This window comes from Onychomys torridus, chromosome 15 (assembly GCF_903995425.1).
Source record: "Onychomys torridus chromosome 15, mOncTor1.1, whole genome shotgun sequence".
In the NCBI taxonomy this organism is placed as follows: Eukaryota; Metazoa; Chordata; class Mammalia; order Rodentia; family Cricetidae; genus Onychomys; species Onychomys torridus.
The window spans coordinates 16146768-16165558 of NC_050457.1; the positions used below are offsets into that span (position 1 = coordinate 16146768).

General features: G+C 42.6%; 1 protein-coding gene across 1 annotated transcript in view; it reads right to left on the minus strand.

Annotated features, from left to right (window-relative positions):
- Zfyve16 (zinc finger FYVE-type containing 16) overlaps positions 1–18791 on the minus strand; it is a 97116-nt gene that overhangs the window by 60172 nt on the left and 18153 nt on the right. The window lies entirely within an intron of this gene.

Here is an 18791-nt window from a genome sequence, read left to right on the forward strand (position 1 = left end):
GGATTCATCCTTCTGCTGCATACAAGAAACATACCTTATCTTCAAAGACAGACCCTACCTCAGAGTAAAGGGCTGGGAAAAGGTTTTCCAAGCAAATGGACCCAGGAAGCAAGCTGGAGTAGCCATCCTAATATCAAACAAAATAGACTTCAAACTAAAATCAATCAAAAGAGATCAGGTTGGACATTACATATTCATCACAGGAAAAATCCACCAAGATGAAGTCTCAATTCTAAACATTTATGCCCCAAATACAAAGGCACCCACATTCATAAAAGAAACATTACTAAAGCTTAAGACACACATCAAACCCCATACATTAGTAGTGGGAGATTTCGACACACCACTCTCACCAAAAGACAGATCTACCAGACTGAAACTTAACAAAGAAATAAGAGGCCTAACAGATGTTATGACTCAAATGGACTTAATAGATATCTATAGAACATTCCCCTCCTAACACAAAAGAATATACCTTCTTCTCAGCACACCATGGAACCTTCTCAAAAATTGAACACATGCTCAGCCACAAAACAAATCTCAACAGATACATAAACACTGGGATAACCTCCTGTATCTTATTGGACCACCATGCCTTAAAGTTAGACTTCAACAACAACAAAAATTATAGAAAGCCTAGAATCTCATGGAAACTGAATAATGCCCACCTGAAACATCAATGGGTCAAGGAAGAAATAAAGAAAGAAATTAAAGATTTCCTAGAATTCATTGAAAATGAAAGTACAAAATACCCAAACTTATGGGACACTATGAAAGCAGTACTAAGAGGAAAATTCATGGCTGTAAATGCACACATAAAGAAGATGGAGAAATCTCATACCAATGAATTAACAGCACAACTGAAAGCACTAGAACAAAAAGAAACAAACTCACCCAGGAGAAATAGATGCCGGGAAATAATCAAATTGAGGGCTGAAATCAATGAAATAGAAACCAACAGATCAATAAAAAAAATCAGTGAAACAAAGAGTTGGTTCTTTGAAAAAATAAGATAGACAAACCCCTAGCCAAATTAACCAAAAGGCAAAGAGAGAGCACCCAAATTAACAGAAATGAAAAGGGAAACATAACAACAGACAATGAGGAAATCCAGAGAATCATCAGGTCATACTTCAAAAACCTGTACTCCACAAAATTGGAAAATCTGGAAGAAATGGACAATTTTCTGAATAGATACCACATAACAAAGTTAAGACCAGAAAAACCATTTAAATAGACTAATAACCCCTAGAGAAATAGAAACAGTCATCAAAAGTCTCCCAACCAAAAAAAGCCCAGGACCAGATGGTTTCAGTGCAGAATTCTACCAGACTTTCAAAGAAGAACTAATTCCAGTACTCTTCAAATTGTTCCACACAATAGAAACAGAAGGAACACTACCAAACTCTTTCTATGAAGTTACAATTACCCTGATACTCAAACCAAACAAAGATGCAACAAAGAAAGAGAATTACAGACAAATCTCCCTCATAAACACCGATGCAAAAATGCTCAACAAAATATTGGCAAACCGAATCCGAGAACACATCAAAAAAATTATCCGTCATGACCAAGTAGGTTTCATCCAAGGGATGCAAGGATGGTTCAACATATGAAAATCTGTCAATGTAATACACCATATAAACAAACTGGAAGAAAAAAAAAAACACATGATCATCTCATTAGATGCTGAAAAAACCTTTGACAAAAATCCAACACCACTTCATGGTAAAGGTCTTAGAGAGATCAGGAATACAGGGAACATATCTAAACATAATAAAGGCAATTTACAGCAAGCCAACAGTCAACATCAAATTAAATGGAGAGAAACTCAAAGCAATACCACTAATATCAGGAACAAGACAAGGTTGTCCACTCTTCCCATATTTATTCAATATAGTACTAGAAGTTCTAGCTAGAGCAATAAAACAACAAAAAGAGATCAAAGGGATACAAATTGGAAAGGAAGAAGTCAAACTTTCACTATTTGCAGATGATATGATAGTATACATAAGTGACCCCAAAAATTCTACCAGGGAACTCTTACAGCTGATAAACTCCTTCAGTAAAGTGGCAGGATACAAGATTAACTCAAAAAAATCAGTAGCCCTCCTATACACAAATGATAAAAGGGCTGAGAAAGAAGTCAGAGAAACATCACCCTTTACAATAGCCACAAATAATATAAAATGCCTTGGGGTAACACTAACTAAACAAGTGAAGGACCTTTTTGATAAGAACTTTAAATCTCTAAAGAAAGAAATTGAAGAAGATATCAGAAAATGGAAGGATCTACCATGCTCATGGATAGGTAGGATTAACATAGTAAAGATTACCAAAAGCAATCTACAGATTCAATGCAATCCCCACCAAAATCCCAACACAATTCTTCACAGACTTGGAAATAAAAATACTCAACTTCATATGGATAAACAAAAGACCCAAGATAGCTAAAAGAATCCTGTATGATAAAGCAACCTCTGGAGGCATCACCATCCCTGAACTCAAGCTCTACTATAGAGCTATAGTAATAAAAACAGCTTGGTACTGGTACAAAAACTGACAAACAGATCAATGGAATCTAATTGAAAAACCTGACATTAATCCATGCAATATGAACACCTGATTTTTGACAAGAAGCCAAAACTATACAATGGAGAAAAGAAAGTATCTTTAACAAATGGTGCTGGCATAACTGGATGTCAATATGTAAAAGATTACAAATAGATCCATATCTGTCACCATGCACAAAACTCAAGTCCAGGTGGACCAAAGACCTCAACATAAATCTAGTTACACTAAACTTAATAGAAGAGAAAGTAGGAAGTACTCTTGAATGCATTGGCACCGGAGATCACTTCCTAAATATAACACCAACAGCACAAACACTGAGCACAACAATTAATAAATGGAACCTCTTGAAACAGAGAACTTTTTCAGGGCAAAAGACATGGTCAATAACACAAAAAGACAGCCAACAGAATGGGAAAAGATCTTCACCAACTCCACATCTGACAGAAGATTGATCTCCACAGTATATAAAGAACTCAAGAAATTAGACATCAAAATACCGAACAATTCAATTTAAAAAATGGGCTAAAGACCTAAACAGAGAATTCACAAAACAAGAATCACAAATGGCTGAAAGGCATTTAAAGAAGTGCTCAACATCCTTAATCATCAGAGAAATGCAAATCAAAACACCTCTGAGATACCACCTTACACCTGTCAGAATGACTATGATCAAAAATACTAATGACAGTCAATGTTGGTGAGGATGTGGAGCAAAGGGAACACTCCTCCACTGTTGGTGGGAATGCAAACTTGTACAACCACTGTGGAAGTCAGTATGGTGGTTTCTCAGAAAATTGGGAATTGATCTACCTCAAGACCCAGCTATACCACTCTTGGGCATATACGTAAGGAATGCTCAATCATACCACAAAGATACATGCTCAACTATGTTCATAGCAGCATTATTTCTAATAGCCAGAACCTGGAAACAACCAAGATGCCCATCAACTGAAGAACGGATTAAGAAAATGTGGTACTTATACACAATGGAGTACTACTCAGCAGAGAAAAACAATGACAGCATGAAATTTGCAGGCAAATGGATGGAACTAGAAAAAATTATCCTGAGTAAGGTAACCCAAACCCAGAAGAACAAATATGGTATGTACTCATTCATAAGTGGATTCTAGATATAAAGCAAAGAACAATCAGACTGCAATCCACAGAACCAGGGAGGCTATATAGTGGGGGGGGGGGGACCCTTAGGATGACTGTGGCTTATAATAAGTTTTGGTTTTACTCAATTACTGAGCAACCCTCAATGAAACATTACATTATTAAGATAAGAATTTATACTGTATCAAGCTGACAATAGAAAAATTAATTAATTAATTTTAAAGAATAAAAGAAAATTTTGAACTCTAAAAATAATCCAAACAAACATATTTTACTAAAGAAAAAAGGGGAATCTAGGGGCTCATCATTCCTATCCACATTCTATTCTTTCCCTTGTTTTATATATTTTAAATTTTTTATCGGTGGATTCTGCTGGAGTATCCACTGCATATAAGCACTGGAGGGCTCCTGTTGCAAATCACCCTCTGGAATGATGGAAGGATCTTTTTACTGACACTTGGAGGGGACCCGATCTGGTGTTGGTGTGGGCCCAGGGTTCTGTTTATGTCTTTCCTCAGGACAATGAGGTTCCTCATTGGGTTTCTGAGCACTGTGTGTGCCCTGTGGCTGCAAGTGAAGCCCAACATGGCAGAGACCTATTGGGCCTTCGTGAAAAACTCTCCCATTCTGATGCCAATAGGGATTGAGGGCCCAATATGGCCAGCTTTGGCAAGCAATAACATAAGCCTAGGAACTGCAGCCATGCGGTTGGATTCTCTAGAAGGTAATGTATGGTAACTGTTTTTTCATGTATGTTTGAGAACGTGTCACCCAGTCACCTTGGAGATTAAGGACAACCCTGAAGATCACTGACCTCCATTTATTAACAGTAGCATGCCAGCTAAGCATTTTCATTTTCACAATCCTATTCAAGCTGGAGTAGTACCTACTTTTCAGGAGTGGCTCTATACAACATTTTTTGGCCTCCTGAAATTCATTTGGCCCCCTTTGAAGATACCTTAAAATTTGTGAGCCTGAATGTAGCCATTATGAGACTATTAGTTCTGCTCCTTGTGAGCTGCCTGTTTTTTCTTTATGGTTCTTAGTTGTTCTTTTGCAGAGCTGCCAGTTTAAGAAGTGCTGGAATCAAGAAAAATGGGCCGGGGTTGGGGATCCTAGCAAGCGCAAGGCCCTGAGTTTGGTCCTCAGCTCTGGCAAAAAAAAAAAAAAAAAAAAGCCTCGGCTGTTCGTGTTCCTGGAGTTGTATCCATGCCAGTGGATGCCCACATGCTCCAGCACAGAATTTGACATCACTGCTGTTGTTGTTGCTGTTATAACAGTGATGACCACCACTACTACTCTTTCTGGGATTGCCATTTCATAATTTTCATAATTGGTTACTACAGCTGGCACGGTGGAGACCCTGGCAGCAAAAGTAGCTATCACAGTTAGTTAATCTTTCATTCTATTGGGCATGACAAATTTAAATCAATAGTTATATACATTTTGATTGGCTTTGAAAGTTATGAATTTACAAACTCAAATTCCATTGGCTTTTGGGATACCATCTTACAAGGACTCCAGTTTGCAGTAAGGCTCGTTAAGGAAGGGAATGGCTCAGTTGCCTTTAGCCTATTGGCTATGGGTGGGTTAGGACTTCTGTTGGTCTTTTCTGTGTTGAACACACAGATTGCAAGCCCAGCGCCACTTGGAGATCTGTGGCAACAGTTAACTCTGCAGCTCTCACACAAGTGAGCCTGTATGATAATGAGTATTCAGAGATGGGTAATGCCTGGGGGACACTCACCAACCCAAGACAGAGTGCCGGTGTGGTATGGATAGGTGTCTCCATGATGGGTAAGATGACCTGCTGACATCCCTAAGTCAGAAGCTCATTTTTTAGTAGGGTCCCTGGCCCCCGTTTTGGGTAACTATTGCCTTGCTTTCGGCTCTTGACCTTGATGTCCTCTCTATGCTAATTCCCTACGAGATTCCACCCTCCTGAATGCTTAATGGAAGTTTCTTGTCTGTGTATACTGCAAATAGGGCATTAACAGCATAGATGCAAGATTGTAAAACATCGGAAGTGAACTTCTGCCCTCTGTGATTCTCCCATTGTGTTGTAAGCCTGTATTTAAGACCTCCTTCAATAAATGGCATTTGGCATTCAAAAAAAAAAAGGAAAGAAAGAAATTGAAGACAGCAATGTTCTAAAACAGGAAGTGGTGATGGTATCATGGGCCTATGAGGATTCTGGACTAAAAGTCTATCAAATTGTGCAAACAGGAAAATTGTATACTATATGAATTATCTGTCAATAAAGATCTTATTTAAAAAAAAAAAAAAAAAAAGCAGACTGAGGCCGGCCAGTGGTGGTGCATGCATTTAGCCCAGCACTCGGGAGGCAGAAGCAAGATGATCTCTATAAATTCAAGGCCAGCCATGTCTACAGAGCACGTTCCAGGACAGCCAGAGCTGTTATACAGAGAAACCCTGTCTTTGGGGGGAAAAAGACAAGAAAACAGACTGAGCAAGCCATGCTGAAGAAGCCAGTAATCAGCAACCCTCCATGGACTCTGCATCAGCTCCTGCCTCTAGGATCCTGCCCTCTAGGAAGTCCTGTCCTGACTTCTTTCAGTGTAGGGCTCTGGCTCCCCAATTTGAGTAGCTGTTGCCTTGCTTGCTGACCTTGACCTATGCTGATTCCCTGCTGGTTTCTACCCTCCTGAATGCTTAAGGGAAGTTCCTTGTTTGTGTATCCTGTATAGTGGGCATTAACAGCTTAGATGAAAGATTGTAAACATCAGCATCGAACTTCTGCCCACCGGGGTTCTCCCATTGTGCTATAAGCCTGTATTTAATGTTTCCTCCCTCTTTCAATAAATGGCATTTGGCATTCTGATGAGGCAAATGACCAATATATATATATATATAGATGTAGATATAGATATCACAAGCTACATAAAGTTCCTATAGCATGGTAAATTAAGACTAAAATAGATATCCCATAAGCATACAGGAAAGGGGAAGGACTTTTTAATAATAGACAGTAGGACAAGTGATGAGTTCTCTGAGAAATCCAAAATTGGTTGGGATGTTTATGACCTGCCCTCTTCAGGTTTCAGACAGGAGTCAGATGATCCTATTTGTATTTATAGACAATGAGTCTGGCTTCTGAGTGGAGAATGAGAGAGGGGAGAGAGAGAGAGAGAGACAGAGAGACAGAGACAGAGACAGAGACAGAGAGAAGCAGAAGCTGAGAGGCCACAGCAGAGGAAAAGAAAATGGCCATTGAACCCACAACAAGGCAGAAATGGAAAGGTGTGACGGGACATCACAATAGACTGGATAGGAAGACAGAGGACATCAAGAATTCATTGTTGTGAATGCTGTCAGAGATGACTTTGATCAGCAAGTGTACTGTCATTTAGTTCTTTTACTTTTTAAAATTTCAGCTGTGGGGATACTGGGTGTCCCCTTAGGAGCTCCATGGGGAACATGCCTCTATAGTGATATTTTATTTGTACTGAAATGTGATTTTATTTGTATGTTAATAAAGTTGCCTGGGGGCCAGAAGCTGGGCGGTGGTGATGCACACCTTTAATCCCAGCACTTGGTAGGCAGAGCTAGGCAGGATCTCTGTGTGTTCAAGGATACAGCCAGCATGGAGACACATGCCTTTAATCTCAATACCAACCATAGAAAACCTGGAGGTCTGTACAGACAGGCAGTGACAAGGAGGTCATGTGGTTGGGTTTACAACCAATGAGAAGACAGAACAGAAAGTCTATGAAAAAGAGAAAAATACAGGAAGTAGGTCTCTTGCGGAGAGGAAAAACAGAGCAGCAGTGAAGGGTAAGTTTTTCAGCTCTCAGCTATTGCTCTGACCTCTTGGCTTTTAACTCTGCAATTGGATCTGTGTTTCTTATTTAACAAGATGGTTACATCTACATGCCTCTGACAGGTGGCTGCCTGAGCTGTAACCACATCAAAGAGATAAGAGCAGGAAGCTCAGGTCAGACATGGCCATCAACAGCATCCCTGACACAGATGACACCATGGGCCCAGGTGACAATGCAGGATGCTCAGATCAACATGGTCCTGATGGCAGCATGACCCTCAGGCAGCCACATGGACACAGGTTGAGGCCTAGACCCCTGGCATCCATTTGACTTTTGGTGGCAAGATAGGCCAAGGGCATCAACACAGATCCCACTGTGGTATAACTGTGGACCCAGACATGGTCCCAGGAAGCAGCCCAGGCTTAGATGTCACCATATCCCCAGGTGTCAGCAAAGGGTACTCAGATCAACCCGGACACCAACATGGCCACAGACATCAGCATGACCTCCCATGGTATCAAGAGTTCCAGATATCAACACAGACGTTGGCTGTGGCAGGGCCATAGACCCAGAGATGGCCCTCAGCAGCAATCCTGGCCTGGATGACACGATGGCCCTAGGAGACAGTGCTGGCCACACAATTGGCATGGTCCCAGCAACAGCACAGCCTTTGGACACCAATAATGTTATGGTTCCAGCCTAGACCCTGGGCATTCAGGTGCCCATTGGTGGTATCATGGGCCACCAGATATGCCCAGGCTCAGTTCAGCTCAGCTCGGCTCTGCTCAGCCGAGACATAGCCATCAATATCAGCCCTGGCCCAGATGACACCATGGTTCCTGGTGACAATTCAGCATGCTCAGATCAACATGGTCCTCATGGCAGCATGACTCTCAGGCAGATACCTGGCCACAGATTGTGGCCAAGACCCTTGGCATCCATTTGATTTTGGTGGCAAGCTAGGCCAAGGGCATCAACACAGACCCCACTGGGATATAAAAATGGACACAGACATGGTCCTAGGCAGCAGCCCAGGCTTAGACGTCACCATGTTCCCAGGTTTCACCATAGGCTACTCAGATCAACACAGACACCATCATGGCCCCAGACATCAGCATGACCTCCCATGGTATCTAGAGTTCCAGATATCAACACAGACCTTGGCTGTGCCAGGGCCAAAGACCCAGACATGGCCCTCAGTAGCAATCCTCAACAGGATGACATGATGGCCCTAGGAGACAGTGCTGGCCACACAATTGGCATGGTCCCAGCAACAGCACAGCATTTGGACACCATATAGTTACAGGTTACAGCCTAGACCTTCGGCATTTGTGTGGCCATTGATGGTATCATGGGCCACGAGATATCACCAAGCTCAGCTCAGCTCAGTTCAGCCCAGACATGGCCAGTGACAGGTCCCTGGCCCATATAACACCATGGCCCCAGTTGACAATGCAGGACGCTCAGTTCAACATGGTCCAGATGGCAGCATGACCCTCAGGCAGCCAAATGGCCACAGGTTGTGGTCTAGACCCCTGGCATCCATTTGACTTTTGGTGGCAAGATAGGCCAAGGACATCAACACAGATCCCACTGTGGTATAACTGTGGATGAAGACATTGTCCTAGGCAACAACCCAGGTTTAGATGTCACCATGTCCCCAGGTGTCAGCATAGGCTACTCAGATTGATATAGACACCAATATGGCACCAGACATCAGTATGACCTCCCATAGTATCAGGAGTTACTGATATCAACACAGACCTTGGCTGTGGCAAGGCCATAGACCCAGAGATAGCCCTTAGCAGCAATCCTGGCCTGGATGACATGATGGCCCTAGGAGACAGTGCTGGCCACTCAATAGAAATGGTCCCAGCAACAGAACAGCCACTGGACACTAAAGTAGTTACAGGTTACAGCCTAGACCCTGGGAATGGGTGTGGCCATTGGTGGTATCATGGGTCACCAGACATCACCAAACTCAGCTCAACTCAGGTTAGCTCAGCTCAGCACAGCTCAGCTCAGCTCAGCCCAGACATAGCTATCAACAGCAGCCCTGGTCCAGATGACACCATCGCCCCAGGTGATAATGCTGGAGGCTCAGATCAACATGTTCCTGATGGCAGCATGACCCTCATGCAGCCAACTCGCCACAGCTTGGGGACTAGACCCCTGGCATCCATTTGATTTTGGTGGCAACATAGTCCAAGTGCATTAACACAGAACTCACTGGGGTATAAACATGGACACAGACATGGTCCTAGGCAACAGACTAGCATTAGATGTCACCATGTACTCAGGTGTCAACATAGGCTACTCAGATCGACCTGGACACAATCATGGCCCCAGACATCAGCATGACCTCCCATTGTATCAGGAGTTCCAGATATCAACATAGACCTTTGCTATGGCAGGGCCATAGACCCAGATTTGGCCCTTAGCAGCAATTCTGGCCTGGATGACATGATGGCCATAAGAGACAGTGCTAGACACTCAATTGGCATGGTCCCAGCAACAGCACAGCCTTTGGACACCATTATAGTTACAGTTTACAGCCTAGACTCTGGGCATTTGTGTGTTGATTGGTGGTATCATGGGCCACCAGACATCACCAAGTTCAGCCCAGCTCAGCTCTGCTCAGGTCAGCCTAGACATGGCAACAACAGCAACCCTGGCCCAGATGACACCATGGCCCCAGGTGACTGCTGTGGATATCGCTCTGTATAAATAAAATGCTATTTGGCCAGTGGCCAGGCAGGAAGTATAGGCGGGACAAGGGAGAAGAGAATTGTGGGAAGTGGAAGGCTGGAGGAAGACACTGCCAGCTGCTGCCATGAGAAGCAACATGTAAAGACACCGGTAAGCCACAAGCCATGTGGCAAAGCATAGACTAACAGAAATGGGTTAATTTAAGATAGAAGAAGTAGATAACAAGAAGCCTGCCACGGCCATACAGTTTATAAACAATGTAAGTCTCTGTGTGCTTACTTGGTTGTTGTGTCTGAGCGACTGTGGGACTGGCAGGTGAGAGACATTTGTCCTGACTGTGAGCCAGGCAGGAAAACTCTAGCCACAAATGGCACCCAACGTGTTGGCAAGAGTTTCCACCTAAAACCTGAGGAAAAAGATTCTAAAACAGAGCTAAAAACAGCTTCCTAGTTGTCTTTCTCAAGTTAGCGGCAGCCTGCCGCTTTGAGCTACTATGGCGGGTTCCTGGTGTGTGCATCTGACCTGCAATGTGGAGGGAATGAGGAATCTACAAGCTGCACTTTACTCTGCTCATGGTGGATTTAGCCTTTGCTAGTTAAAAAAAAAAAAGGTTTCTGGGCTATGCGCTGCTTTGATAGAACTGCTTCTGATAGTTGATGGTACACATGGCTCCAGACCCAGAGCTGGCGGTAAACTGTACCACCACCATGTTGGGAAGCTGAGGTGGGCGGAGCCAGCAGCCACAGTGGCGTTTCAGTCTTACAAAGATGGATATTACACAGAGAACCTGGTTTATGTTGTCTTTGGGATTTTTAACTACAAAAAAAGATTTGATCGTAAAAGCTGTTGAGTTAAACAAATATGTAAATTTTAAAGGTACCTTGACTTCAAAATTTGGATGTAAGGATATGTTGCTTTGGAAAAGAGTCTCTGCTTTTATTTCCACAGAAAGACAGAGGCTGTGGATTTGTTCCAGATTAAGATACATCAGGTTTGATCAGCCAAGACCTTATGATTTCTGGAAGATGGGTATTTCCATTATCCTGGAAAGACAAAAACAGAACCCTACCCCAACCTTTGATTGTTAAATTTTTCTTACAACCTGAAAAGATGTCACATTGGTGGATGATCTTTTACTTCTCCTCATCAAGGGGTTTCTCCTGTTTGAATCGAATTTTTATTAATTTTGTTGGTATCCATAGCTTTTCTTCTCCTGTGGAAACAAAAGCAAAACCCCTTCCCCAGCGTAGGACATATCCAGGTTTCCATTCTGAGGTCAACACATCTTTGAAATAAACCAGTTGGTTTAGCTCAGGAGTTTTGTCTGTCATCCAATGTCTCTCCACAGCTGTTGTTCCTTTCTCATCAGCATTGAGAAAATTCAAGGTTAATAAAGCACTGTGCAATCTATTTCTAGGAGTCATTGTTACCTGTTGCTGTTTATTTAGCATATCCTTTAAAGTTCGATTGGATCTTTCTATGACTGCTTGGCCTGTGGGATTGTGTGGTATACCTGTAACATGCCTTATATTATAATAAGCAAAGAACTGTGTCATTTTATTGGAGACATATGCTGGGGCATTGTCTGTCTTCATTTGTACAGGTATTCCCATGATGGCCATAACTTCTAATAGGTGTGTAATCACAGAATCAGCCATTTCAGAACTCATAGGAGTTGCCCACTGAAATCCTGAATAGGTGTCAATGGTGTGGTGTATATACTTTAGTCTTCCAAATTCTACAAAATGAACCACATCCATCTGCCAAATTTCATTTCTTTGTATACCTTTTGGATTTTTGGATGGAACCATCAGCCAAGACCACCTGAAAGGTCTCCGATGACACCATGGCCCAGATGATCCGACATCCAGAATGGTTTCAAGGCAACTGGCTCAGAGGTTTACCCTCAAGGACTACTCCATAATCCTAAAATTTTCTTTCTGTCCCCATAAGATCCAGCGCCCCCCTCCAGCAGGAAGTAGTAAGAAAAACTATGCCCAAATTCCCAGCTGGCTTTGGAGATGGAATTGGCTCACTCCTTCTCTAAACCCAGACATATTGTGAAAAAAAAAAAAAAAAAGATTAAGAGATTCTTGTGTCCCAAATGAGAAGAGCCCTCTGGTGTGAGACAGAGAAAAACCAATATTTTTATTTAAATCAGGTTGATTATAAATGTGATCTCTTTCTAAAGAAGAAAAGGGGTTATAGATTAATAAACTTACTTCTAAAGAGTAACAACTCGTTTAAAATGTTTTACATTGGTATAGATTTTAGTCTATTGATACAAACTTAATTTTGTTATACTGTGTGTATATTTCTACTCTTGTTTAAGGTATTATGTTTGTATAGCTCATTTAAAATTGTAATGGATAATTAAAAATAGATTAATAATTAATCACCTATGATAATCATACTCATAGCCATGTTAGTTAAGTCTTCTAGGTATACATAGAGATATTTCAGATAGGTAATCTTCAAATACTTCAAAGACCTTCAGAATATGGCATTTAAAATATTTTTAAAATTTAGACCAAAACCTGTGGCCCTTTGGCTGCCTGAAGGTGATGCTGCCATCAGGACCATGTTGATTGGAGCATCCTGTGTTGTCAACTGGGCCATGGTGTCATCTGGGCCAGGGCTGCTGTTGATGGCCATGTCTGGACTGAGCTGAGCTGAGCTGAGCTGAGCTGAGCTGAGTTCAGATTGGTGATGTCTGATGGCCCATGATACCACCAATGTCTACTCAAATTTCCACGGTCTAGGCTATAACCTGTAACTATATTGGTGTCCAAATGCTGTGCTGTTGCTGGGACCATGCCAATTGAGTGGCCAGCACTGTCTCCTAGGGCCATCATGTCATCCAGGCCAGGATTGCTGCTGAGGGCCATGTCTGGGTCTATGATCCTGCTACAGCCATGGTTTGTGATGATATCTGCAACTCCTGGTACAATGGGAAGTCATGCTGATGTCGGGGGCCATGTTGGTGTCCCTGACGATCTGAGTACCCTTTGCTGACACCTGGGGACATGGTGTCATCTAAGCCTGGGCTGCTGCCTAGGACCATGTCTGGGTTGTGAGCTGTCATGTGGGAGCTGGGAATTGAAACCGGGTCCCCTGAAAGATTAGCCTGTACTCTCAATTGCTGAGCCGTCTCTCCAGCCCTGGAAAATTATAAAATGTATAAGCATTTCAGTAAACTACAGTCTACATAACCACATTAAGATAAAAAAATAACATAGGCCGGTGCTGCTGGCACACACCTTAAATCCCAGCATTCGGGAGGCAGAAGCAAGGGGGAATCAGAGTTCAAGGCCAGCCTGGTCCACAGAGGGAGTTTTAGGACAGCCAGGGCTACACAGAGAAACCCTGTCTCAAAACAAAACAAAAGAGAGAAACATAACATTATAGCTATGGGTACAATTTTCAGCCTTTAGATTGTCGACCAAAATAAACAACTAGGGGTTTACTGTTTGTTAGACAAATTCTCTGCTCATCATTGAGGTCTTAAGAGAAGACACTTAGATATTATCTCTTCTACTATAATTTAAACATGAACTTGAGAAGAACAAATAGATGCATTGTGCAAATACCTGTATTCATAGCATACATAATTGCATTGCACAGACAGCTTTAACCCCTGCTAGGTAAAAATATAAGCTGATGTCACGAATCGTTCTGTGCCTAGATTAGTTATTTACCAAGTAAGGGTAGGGATACCTTGCCTCACAGGACCATAGTAAAGATGAAACGAGAGGCGTCTTAGTTAAGGTTTCTATTGCTGTGAAGAGACACCATGATGACAGCACTCTAATAAAGGAAACATTTAATTGGGCTGGCTCATTTACAGTTTCAGAGGTTCAGTCCATTATCTTCAAGACAGAGAGCATGGCGACATGCAGGCAGATGTGGTGCTGGAGTTGTAGCTGAGAGTCCTACATTTTGCAGGCAACAGGAAAGAGACTGTGACACTCAGTGAAGCTTAAGTCAAAGACCTCAGAGTCTGCCTCCACAGTGACACACTTCTTTCAACAAGGCCACACCTTCTCCAACAAAGCCACACCTCCCAATAGAGCCATTCCCTTTGGAGGCCATTTTCTTCCCAACTATCCAAGTGGTGTGAATCCAAGTCTCTCCAAAGCTTCCAGAGGCAGAGCAAGGTGCTGCAATTACAAGTGAAACATTTTAAAAAGGGTTTTGTAGACAATCAAAGGATAAACATGCAGGGGGCTGAAGAGATGGTTCAGCTGGCAGAGTCCTTGCTGTGGAAGCCTGAGGTCCTGAGTTTGGATCCCCAGCACCCATGTAAAATGCAGGACAGGTTGGGCAGTTGCCTGTAATCCCAGCACTCAGGAGGCAGAGACTGGATCCTGAAGCAAGCTGGCTAGCTAGACTGGTCAAATCTGTGAGCTCTGGGTCAAAGTAAGGGACTCTGTCTCAGTAAGTTAGGTCAAGAGTTATCTAGGAAGACAGTCCATGTCAGCCTCTGGCCAATCTGGCACATGTACACGGGTGCACGTGCACACACACACACACACACACACACACACACACACACACCTTCCTCTCAGGTTTTCTCACAAAGCTAATGAAGCTAAAGATTCACAATCCTAGCACCGAGTTTACGCTATTTTTTTTTTTCATTTTAAGTAAATATTCACTCTTATATCAAAATTCTCTTTTTTAAGGCCTTTTATGTTACATAAGCTTGAGATAACATAAAATCTGCTCACCTTCCAAAATGGAAAGGAATGAACTGCCTTTGAACTATTGCTAAATTGGTGAGGTAACTGGTGCTAAGGTAAGATGAGCAGCTCAAGGTAAAGCAAAAAGCAGCGGTTAAAAGCTGCTCTTCTAGAGGACCCAGGTTCGATTCCCAGAACCCACTTGGGTAGCTCTCACAAGCCTCCGTAACTCCGGTCCCTGTGGATCTGGCACCCCTTCTGGCCCCGCAGGGACTCTCTCCCTGTGTTGTAAAGATACATAGGAGGGGAGAGGGGAAGTAGGAGAATAATAGCAGGGATTTTAGGGCAAAGCTTGCAAATGTCAATGCCTATTGGCAGGACACGTTATTACACGTGCACCAGGCCAGATACAAACTAAAAGTGTGCTGGGCAGTGGTAATGCACGCCTTTAATCCCAATACTTGGGAGGCAGAGGCAGGCAGATCTCTGTGAGTTCGTGGCCAGCCTAGTCTACAGAGTGAGTTCCAGGACAGGCACCAAAAAAATCCCCCAAAACTAAAAGTGAATCACAAACCGATTGTGGCAAATTCAAGATGGCGACAGCGGCGCACTGAATCTAGCACGGGGTCTCCTAAGCGTCGATCCACAGTTTGCACAGGCCGAGCACAAGGGAAACTGGAATAAGAACTGCTGACAGTGGAAAGTAAACATAGAAACAAAACAACAACAAAGTTCAGCTGCTTAAGAGGCCCTCCATGATGTAACTCCTAGTGGCAGTTGCCAGACTATAGCCAAAGATGCTACCTCTGTTGTTGTTGTTTTATTTTGTTTCCTTTGAGATCGAGTCTCAAATGGCCAAGGTAGCCTCAAACTCACAAAGCAGCAGAGAACCACCTTGAAGGTTTTTGTTGTTGTTGTTTTTCCAGGACAGGGTTTCCTGGCTGTCCTGGAACTCGATCTGTAGACCAGGCTGGCCTCAAACTCACAGAAATCCATTTGCCTCTGCATGCTAGGATTTACGGATTTATGTATTATGTATACAGAAGAGGGCGCCAGATCTCATTACAAATGGTTGTGAGCCACCATATGGTTGACTGGGAATTGAACTCAGGACCTCTGGAAGAGCAGTCGGTGCTCTTAACCACTGAACCATCTCCCCAGCCCCCAAATGCTAGGATTTAAAGGCATGCATCACTGTTACCCAGTGGACCTTGATCCTTCTGATCCACTGCCTCCTAGTATACTAGGATTACAGGCATGTGTCCTGTGTTCCGTTCATGCCTCGCTGTGGATCAAAATGAGGACCGCATTCCTGCTGGGCAAGTGCTCCACCAACGGAGCTACTCCCCACAGCTCCCTAATGAAATTTTAAAAGAGAAAGCAGAAACCCGGATATCTATGTTCATTCCGGTTTTTAATATGACAGTTCAAATCATGTGAAAGACACTGTACAAACCACACTTTTGTGTGTAAGTGGTTTAATGCTAGTGTCAGCCTATGCACCTTCATCAGGAATCTCTGTTTCAGAACCAGGGGATCTGGATTTGAGTCCTGATACATTGTTACTGTATGATTCTCTGCCACTCCTCTCCTTCAGTCAGCTCAGAGTGGAATATAGAAAGTGGTCCAAAAATGTTGATTCAATTGGTCTTTGAGGTTTGTTTGTTTTTTTAAAAATAAACTTTAGAATAAAAAAACTTGCAAATAAATATAAGCATCTTATGAACTATGGATGAGGATATAAAGCTAATTGTTTTTTCTAATTCTACTTCTGACACTGCCCCCCCACCCCCCGCTGGTGATGGATAAGTACACAAAATATATTTTGTACTGAAAGTGTAATATTTAATGTGAAGCTTCTCAGCTTCCATTTCTGATGCCAATCCTAACTATGTAAGTTCATCAAGTTATTTAACTATAACTGAGGCACGTCTTATTATAGTAGTAAATACCTTAATTACTTTTAAAGGTTTTATTTTGTCTTTATTTCTGTGCATCTTTGTGTGAGTATATGCCAAATGTGTCCAGCTGACCAGGAGAGGGAGTAGGAGTCACTGGAGCTGGAGTTATAGGCAGATCTGAGCCACCTGACGAGATGCTGAGGAACCCTAGTTCACTGGAAGAGCAGCAAGTGCTCATAATCACGAGGCATTGCTCCCGTACCTAGATGTGTTCATTTAAACCTAAGAAGGCTGTCAAGACGGCTTAGAGGCCAAAGGTGCTTTGACATCAAGCCTAATAACCTGAATTGGATCTCTGGCTCCCATATTATAGAAGGGGAAAACCAACTCCTGGATGCTGTCCACTGACCTCCACACATGCACCATGGCACGCATGCACTCACACACACACACACACACACACACACACACATATGAAAAATAAATAAATAAATACAATACAATAAAAATGAAAAACAAACCTAAGAGCAGAGTATTGTGGTTCAGTCCTATAATTTCAGTACTCAGGAGACTAAGGCAGAAGGATTGCTGTGAGTTCAGGACCAGTCTGGGCCATGTAACGATTTTCAGCTCATCCTGGACTATGATGTGAGATCCCATCTTTAAAATCGTCGTCATCATCATCAACAACAACTACTAAAGAAATTTCAAAAGTTTTTTTTTTCTTTGAACTAGCTGTATAAATGCTCTCCCATCAGGTAGCTTAATCCAGAAATAATACAGAGCTTAAACCTATCTGCTTAGCCAAGTGTGGTGGCTCACACCTTGAAACCCAGAACTCAAGAAGCAGAGGCATAAGCAGAGGCAGGAGGATCTCTGTGAGTTTGAGGCCAACCTAGTCTACACAGTGAGTTCCAGGTCAGCCAGGATTACACAGTGAGACCCTGTCTTAAAAAAAAAAAAAAGAAAGAAAGAAAGAAAGAAAGAAAAGAAAGGAAGAAAAGACTGACTATATGCTTATTTCATTTCTACATGATTTTAAAAAAAATAGACAACCTGATGTTCAAATCAATAGTCAATGGTCATTTATATATCAATTTTCTGTCAAAACAAATGAAATATTTGTACCTATTTGTGTCATCTAAGAAAGAATTATTTATCCTTTTATTTTCAAGTGTGTGGTGGGGGTGGGGGTGGGGGTGGGTTCCCTGCAGAGGCCAAAGGTGTCAGTTTTCCCTGGAGCTGGAGTTACAGATGGTTGTGATTCACCTGATATGAATACTGGGACTCTGCCCTGGCTAATTTATGTCAACTTGATGCAAGCTAGTCATCTGAGATGTGAACACCTCAGCTGAAAAAATGCTTCCATAAGACTGGGTTGTTTGTTTTTTGTTTGTTTGTTTAGTTTTTTCAAGACAGGGTTTCTCTGTGTAGTTTTGGTGGCTGTCCTGGATCTCACTCTGTAGACCAGGCTGGCCTGAACTCACAGAGATCTGCCTGGCTCTGCCTCCCGAGTGCTAGGATTAAAGGCGTGTGCCACCATTGCCCGACGACATTTTCTGAATTAGTGATCAATGGGGATCCCGGGCTTGTGGTCCTAGGTTCTATAAGAAATCAGGCTGAGCAAGCCAGTAAGCAGCATTCCTTCATGGCCTTTGTCTCAGCTCCTGCCTGCAGGTTCCTACCCAGTTTGAATCCTTGCTTTGGCTTCCTTCAAGGGACTGTGATTCGGGATATATAAGCCAAATAAACCCTTTTCCTCCTCAAGTTGCTTTTGGTCATGATGTTTTATCACATCAGTAAAAAAGTAACTAAGACAGACTTGGGCTCAGGTTCCCTGCAACAGCAGTGAATGCTCTTAACAGCTGAGCCATCTCTCTAGCCTGGGAATCATTTTTAACAACATACCTTGGAGCATTTACCTGAACTTCATAAACAAAATCTCATCCCTAAGGAATGTACTGAGAGGGTAAAAACTATCTGAATTGGGGAAAGTTTTTGCATCCACAGATATGGTATTAGCCTAC